The following is an 8,352-nucleotide window of genomic DNA, read 5'->3' as shown; positions in this document are numbered from 1 at the left end:
ATGTGTTCAGGACAAAAAGTGAATTATTTGTCAAATATTTTGCAGTATTACTTTAGTGCTTTGTTGCAAACAGGATGCATGTTTTGGAATAGTTTTTATTCTGTACAGGCTTCCTTCTTTTCACTCTGTCAATTAAGTTAATAATGTGGATTAACTACAATGTTGTTGATCTATCCTCAGTTTTCTCCTATCACAGCCATTAAACTCATGGTGAAATATTTGAGCAGATTCCTTCCTCTATGTCAGCTGAGTGAGGAAGGACACCTGTATCTTTTGAAGTGACTGGGTGAATTGATACACCATCAAAAGTGTAATTAATATCTTCACCCTGCTCAAAGGATTATTCAATGTCTGCTTAATTTTTTATTTGTACCCATTTACCAATAGGTGCCCTTACCAATAGGTGCCCTTACCAATAGGTGCCCTTACCAATAGGTGCCCTTGCCAATAGGTGCCCTTGCCAATAGGTGCCCTTACCAATAGGTGCCCTTACCAATAGGTGCCCTTACCAATAGGTGCCTTTACCAATAGGTGCCCTTGCCAATAGGTGCCTTACCAATAGGTGCCCAATAGGTGCCCTACCAATAGGTGCCCTTGCCAATAGGTGCCCTTGCCAATAGGTGCCCTTGCCAATAGGTGCCCTTGCCAATAGGTGCCCTTACCAATAGGTGCCCTTACCAATAGGTGCCCTTACCAATAGGTGCCCTTACCAATAGGTGCCCTTACCAATAGGTGCCCTTACCAATAGGTGCCCTTGCCAATAGGTGCCCTTACCAATAGGTGCCCTTACCAATAGGTGCCCTTACCAATAGGTGCCCTTGCCAATAGGTGCCCTTGCCAATAGGTGCCCTTGCCAATAGGTGCCCTTACCAATAGGTGCCCTTACCAATAGGTGCCCTTACCAATTGGTGCCCTCACCAATAGGTGCCCTTACCAATTGGTGCCCTTACCAATAGGTGCCCTTACCAATTGGTGCCCTTCTTTGTTGGAAAATCTCCCTGGTCTTTGTGGTTTAATCTGTGTTTGAAATTCACTGCTTGACTGAGGGACCTTCACATTATCTGTGTGTGGGGTACAGAGATGAGGTCGTCATTCAAAAATCCTGTTAAACATCATGTTATTATATGACTTGTTAAGCAAAATGTTACTCCTGAACATATTTAGGCTTGTCATAATAATGGGTGTAATACTGATCAACCAACGACATTTCAGCTTTTCATTTTTAATTAATTGTTAAAAATTATGAAAAATATAATTCCACTTTTTCCACCTTTATTTAACCAGGTAGGCTCATTTGCAACTGCGACCTGGCAGGTGCAAAGCAAAGCAGTAGCAAAGCAGTATACAACAACACAGAGTTACACATGGAATAAACAAACATACAACCAATAATACAGTAGAAAAAGTCTATATACAGCATGCGCAAAAATGAGGTAGGATAAGGGAGGTAAGGCAATAAATAGTCCATGGTGGCACAGTAATTACAATATAGCAATTAAACAGGGGACGAGTATGAAGCGAGGGCCAGCCAAAGAGAGCGTACAGGTCGCAGTGGTGGGTGGTATATGGGGCTTTGGTGACAAAACGGATGGCACTGTGATAGACTACATCCAGTTTGCTGAGTAGAGTGTTGGAGGCTATTTTGTAAATGACATCGCTGAAGTCGAAGATCGGTAGGATGGTCAGTTTTACGAGGGTATGTCTGGCAGCTTGAGTGAAGGATGCTTTGTTGCGAAATAGGAAGCTGATTCTAGATTTGGTTTTGGATTGGAGATGTTTAATGTGAGGAGTTTACAGTCTAACCAGACCCCTCGGTATTTGTAGGTCAGAACCGTCCAGAGTAGTGATGCTGGAGGGGCGGGTGGGTGTTAGCAGCGATCGGTTGAAGAGCATGCATTTAGTTTTACTTGCATTTAAGAGCAGTTGGAGGCCACGGAAGGAGAGTTGTATGGCACTGAAGCTCATCTGGAGGTTAGTTAACACAGTGTCCAAAGAAGGGCCAAAAGTATACAGAATGGTGTCGTCTGCGTAGAGGTGGATCAAAGAATCACCAACCGCAAGAGCGACATCATTGATGTATACAGAGAAGAGAGTCGGCCCAAGAATTTAACCCTGTGGCACCCCCATAGAGTCTGCCAGAGGTCCGGACAACAGGCCCTCCGATTTGACACAATTACTGTAACTCTATCAAAGAAGTAGTAGGTGAACCAGGCGACGCAATCATTTGAGAAACCAAGGCTGTTGAGTCTGCCAATAAGAATGTTGTGATTGACCGAGTCAAAAGTCTTGGCCAGGTCGATGAATACGTCTGCACAGTATTGTCTCTTATCGATGGTGGTTATGATATCGTTTAGGACCTTGAGCGGGGCTGAGGTGCCCCCATGACCGACTCTGAAACCAGATTGTGTAGCAGAGAAGGTATGGTGGGATTCGAAATAGTCGGTAATCTGTTTGTTAACTTGGCTTTCAAAGACCTTAGAAAGGCAGGGTAGGGTAGATATAGGTCTGTAGCAGTTTGGGTCTAGAGTGTCTCCCCTTTGAAGAGGGGGATGACTGCAGCAGCTTTCCAATCGTTGGGGATCGCAGACGAAAGACATATTGAACAGGCTAGTAATAGGGGTTGCAGCAATTTCGGCAGATCAGATTGGGTCCAGATTGTCTAGCCCGGCTGATTTGTAGGGGTCCAGATTTTGCAGCTCTTTCAGAACATCAACTATCTGGATTTGGGTGAAGGAGAAATGGGGAGGCTTGGGCGAGTTGCTGTGGGGGGTGGAGGGCTGTTGATCGGGGTAGGGGTAGCCAGGTGGAAAGCATGTCCAGCCGTAGAAAAATGCTTTTTGAAACTCTCAATTATAGTGGATTTATCAGTGGTGACAGTGTTTCCTAATCTCAGTGCAGTGGGCAGCTGGGAGGAGGTGCTCTTATTCTCCATGGACTTTACAGTGTCCCAGAACTTTTTGAGTTTGTGATACAGGATGCAAATTTCTGCTTGAAAAGCAAGCCTTAGCTTTCCTAACTGCCTGTGTATATTTGTTCCTAACTTCCCTAAAACTTTAGTCGATGTGTATATTTGTTCCTAACTTCCCTAAAAATTTAGTCGATGCTAATGCAGGACGCCACAGGATGTTTTTATGTTGGTCAAGGGCACTCAGGTCTGGAGTGAACCAAGGGCTTTATCTGTTCCTGGTTCTACATTTTATGAATGTGGCATGTTTATTTAAGATGGTGAGGAAGATCTTGGTTAAAAACAGCAGAGGTGTATTTGGAGGGCAAGTTGGTTAGGATGATATCTATGAGGGTGCCCGTGTTAACGGATTTGGGGTTGTACCTGGTGGGTTCATTGATAATTTGTGTGAGATTGAGGGCATTAAGCTTAGATTGTAGGATGGCCGGGGTGTAAAGTCACAGTTTAGGTCACCTAGCAGCACGAGCTCTGAAGATATATGGGGGGGGCAATCAATTCACATATGGTGTCCAGGGCACAGCTGGTGGCAGAGGGTGGTCTATTGCAAGCGGTAACGGTGAGAGACTTGTTTCTGGAAAGGTGGATTTTTAGAAGTAGAAACTCAGTGTTTGGGTACAGACCTGGATAGTAAGACAGAACTCTGCAGGCTATCTCTGCAGTAGATTGCAACACCCCCCCCCCCCTTTGGCAGTTCTATCTTGTCGGAAAATGTTATAGTTAGGGATGGAAACTTCAGGGTTTTTGGTGGTCTTCCTAAGCCATTATTCAGACACGGCTAGGACATCCGGGTTGGCAGAGTATGCTAAAGTGAATAAAAACAAACTTTTAACATCTTGAACACTTTGAAATGATGGGGTATTGTGTGTAAGGTAATGAAAAAAAGAGCAATTTAATCCATTTTAAATTCAGGCTGTAACAATAAAATGTGGAATAAGTCAGGGGGGTGTGAATACTTTCTGAAAGCATATATTTGATTGATTAGAGTTTAATGTCTTCAGCTTGGTTGGTTGGGGTACATTTAGTTTTGTCTTGGCGTCCTACCTGTGAGAATATACTACCCTGATCACGTAAAAACCATGCCCTTTAATATTTAATCCACTGTTAACAAATGTGTTCTGTACAGACAAGATAAGTCTGGGTATAAAGTACAGTAATGTGGTCACACTGCTGTTTTCTCTCTGCTCCCAGATGGCTAATTTCATGACGCAGACACAAAGTACAGTACACATAGGATAAATCACGGCACTTCAAAAAGTATTACACCAGTACTACAGTTTCCTCATTCTTTTTGGAGATGAGAAAATAATAGCCACCCATGTAGTCAACCCTGGCCTTTTCTCATTTGGGCAAAAGTCCGTCCTCCACCCGCTCTGCTCCGTCCCCTCTTCTCCGAACCCGGAAACCGAGTGATCCTTAGATGCCAATTCGTTAGTAGGCGAACCAAAGAGTGTGCCCCACTCCTCCATAGCCACCTTTCATCGCTTTAGTTTTTTCTGAAAAGTAAAGCATTCACACATTTAAAAAGAAGCCTTCTCTGACCTATACTTCCTGGGTTTCTTCTCCAGCTTGACCATGTCAGAGAACTCTGGAGTAGAGACAGGAGGAGGAGAGGAATAACATTGTGTAACTGACCATCTGGGTCTGACAGAGTTGTCAGCCAACAGGGAAAGATCTGTCTCAGCAAGAGTCATGTATTACACTTCAGCAACAGTGTCTGCCACATGTTAAACGTCTGGCAGCTGGAGGTAGTGCAGTGCAGCTGGAGAACCTGGACAGGGTGAAAATGAATACAGGGTGTATTCAAATGAGTAAAGATTGTCCTGTCTATGCAGGTTAGGGAAAATCAATCCTTAAGTTCTGCTGTTTACTCTACTATCAGCCCCCCCCCCCATCCTTAACCTCCCACCAGACAGCTACAATATCATTCTCTGGTACATTTTATTCAACGGTTGTGGTTACTCATTTGTTGTGATACCAGGTTTGCATGTGATCAAGTGACGTTTTTGTGACTTACAGAATATAACTAGGTAACCGTTATACCTGCTAAGGATGTTTGTCCATGAGTAATATACTTTGTTTGTTGTATTGACCATAAGTGAACATGGCATTGTGAACAGCTGCCATCTGCTGACATCTAGTGGCAGAGAGAGAGAGTTAGTTGCACCAATTGTAGAGATTACTAGTGATTTGAGAACTCTTACAAAAGCTGTGCTGAAAAAGTAAGTGAAATTGTATTCGCATGTGATAGCAATGTTAGTTGACTAAAACCAGTGACACACAAAGTCCAAATGCATATGGTATTCTCTTTATAGCACATGGCAATCCATAGGGAGTGCCTCCTCTCTTTGAAGCCCTGACTGTCTAATAACCCTGGCCTACATACAGTATGTTCTGGAGAAAAATAATAACATCCATCTCTCTGGTGCAAGTAAGATAGTGCTTGAAGTGCAAATGATAGATTGGATGAGGAGACAAGGAGTGTGTGTTAGAAGAATGATGAAACATACCGAAATCATCAGTTCTTGCTAACGTTGAGTTGCCCAGCCCCAGACTGGAGTGTTTGTCTCGCTCTCACACACGCTCTCTCTCTCTTTCACTGGGAAACATATGTTTCCCATGCCAAGACAATAAACAATCAGTAAACATTGCACGCACAAAAGTTTTATAATAATGTTGACATTTAAAATGTTATTATTGGCTATGTGCAAATAGTTGAAGTGTGAAAGGGAAAATAAACAGATCTATAGGTTGTATTGCTGCTGTGATTGCACACTGCGGTATTTCGCCCTAACAGAAATGGGAGTTCATCAATGTTTTAAAATTCTTTGTGTGAATGATGTGCCTAATGTGGTCATACATTTGGCTGGAGGTTAGGAAGTCCTCTCTCAATAGCCAGGCTATGCTCACTGAGTCTGCAATTAGTCAAGGATTTTCTTAATTTGGGGTCAGTCACCGTGTTCAGGTATTCTTCCTCTCTGTACTCTCCATTTAGGGCCAGATAGCATTCCAATTGGCTCTGTTTTTTTGGTTGATTATTTCCAGTGTGTCAAACAATTATCTTTTTGCTTTCTCCTGATTTGGTTGGGTCTAAATATGTTAATGTCCTGTAGGGTCCGTTTGTGTTTGTGAACAGAGCCCCAGAACCAGCTGGCTGAGGTGACTCTTCTCTAGATTATTTTTAAACATTTTATTTGACCTTTATTTAACCAATAACCGTCATAACTGTTTTAAAGAAGTAGAAAGACCTGCTGACTGAAGGACAGTATGGCAGGTCATATGTTATTTAATAGAAAGACCAGCTGACTGAAGGACAGTATGGCAGGTCATGTGTTATTTTATAGGAGTCAGTTAAGAACAAATTCTTATTTTCAATGACGGCCTTGGAACAGTGGGTTAACTGCCTGTTCAGGGGCAGAACGACAGATTTGTACCATGTCAGCTCGGGGGTTTGATCTTGCAACCTTCTGGTTAATAGTCCAACGCTCTAACCACTAGGCTACCATCTCTGTACGTGAGGGCTTTGCGGTGGAATATGTGGGCATCGCTTCCTTTTAGGTGGTTGTAGAATTTAACAGGTCTTTTCTGGATTTTGATAACTAGTGGATATAGTCCTATTTGTTGTTTGCGGTTTTGCGCTGTACACACAGTATATTTTTTTGCAGGATCCTGCATGCCGAATCTCAATTGGGTTTGTCTTCTTGGTTGGTGATTCGACCCCAGATCTCACAACCATAAGAGGGCAATGGGTTCGATTACTGATTGAAGTATTTTTAGCCAGATCCTAATTGGGATGTTGAGTTTTATGTTCCTTTTGATAGCATAGAAGGTCTTTCTTGCCTTGTCTCTTAGATAGTTAACATCCGTGTGGAAGGTACCTGTGGTGGTGATGTTTAGGCCAAGGTAGGTGTAATTTGCTGTGCTCTAGGGCAACAGTATCTAGATAATTTGAATTTGTTGTCTTGGCTACTGGACCTTTTTTGAAACACCATTATTTTTGTCTTAATGCCAGGGCCCAAGTCTGACAGAATATGTGCAGGAGATCTAGTTGCTGCTGTAGGCCATCCTTGGTTGGGGACAGAAGCACCAGATCATCTGCAAACAGTAGACGTTTGATTTCTGAGTCCTTTAAAGAGTTCCAAACCTGGGTGAGGCCGGATGCTGCAGACTGTATAGGAAGAGAGGTAGGAGATGCAGTCTTGAAATAGTAATAAAATAATTCAATATCAAATCATTTGAAGGTAACAATTTAGTGTCTTACTGCAATAGTTTTCCATTCAAATGGGAACATACTAAAATACCAAGAATTTTGCTATTACTGTCTGGGAATGGTCTGAGTGAGGAACTGAAAATGGAAAACTAGCTCTAATTGGTAGAGAGGTTTGGAACTCTTTATTATTAACAATAATAATAACAATAATACATGGATTTTATATAGAGCTTTTCGAGGATCCAAGTACATATTTGCACGAGTCTATTCATCATCACATACATTACCACCTGTTACGACTGAAAATGCATTACATGTAAATTCTTTGAGAGGAGAGAGAAAGAGGCTTTCTATAGCAAAAAAAGATATACAGTTGAAGTCGGATGTTTACATACACCTTAGCCAAATACATTTAAACTCAGTTTTTCACAATTCCTGACATTTAATCCAAGAAAAAATTCCCTCAAATCAAGTAAATGTTTATTAGTCACATACAAATGTTAGCAGATGTTAATGCGAGTGGAGCGAAATGTTTGTGCTTCTGGTTCCGACCGTGCAGTAATATCTAACCTGAATGTGAAATGTCATAATAATAGTAGAGAGAATGATTTATTTCATCACATCCCCAGTAGGTCAGAAGTTTACATATACTCAATTAGTATTGAGTGTATGTAACTTAGTCAGGTTTGTAGGCCTCCTTGCTCGCACACGCTTTTTCAGTTCTGCCCACAAATTTTCTATAGGATTGAGTTCAGGGCTTTGTGATGGCCACTCAGCCACCAGGGGGAGACTCATCGAGGCCTGGTAACAGATGGAGTATACATCACGAGGCGATGGCTCCATCTGCTGGACGTGCCAGGTCTCAACGGGCTCTCCGGCCAGGACTAATTGGGGCTGATTGGGAGCTGGTGAGTAATCAAGGGTGGATTGCTCACCAGCTGTGCAGGGCCCATAAAGCTGCCAGAAGGGCAGCACACAGGAGGAAAGGGGAAGAAAGGACTCCCGTGGTATGGTTGACGGTTGCAGAGGTAAGAAGAGGGTGTTCAGTTTTGTGCCCGACAGGATACCGCCAGACCCAGAAGACGGCATCCCGGAGAGGGTCTCATAGGGGAGATCTATAGTTTTCTTTTTGATCTATTTGTCACGACTTCCGCCAAAGTTGGCTCCTCTCCTTGTTCGT

Source organism: Oncorhynchus gorbuscha, linkage group LG06 (genome assembly GCF_021184085.1).
Source record: "Oncorhynchus gorbuscha isolate QuinsamMale2020 ecotype Even-year linkage group LG06, OgorEven_v1.0, whole genome shotgun sequence".
Taxonomy (NCBI): domain Eukaryota; kingdom Metazoa; phylum Chordata; class Actinopteri; order Salmoniformes; family Salmonidae; genus Oncorhynchus; species Oncorhynchus gorbuscha.
This window is presented reverse-complemented; position numbering follows the sequence as displayed.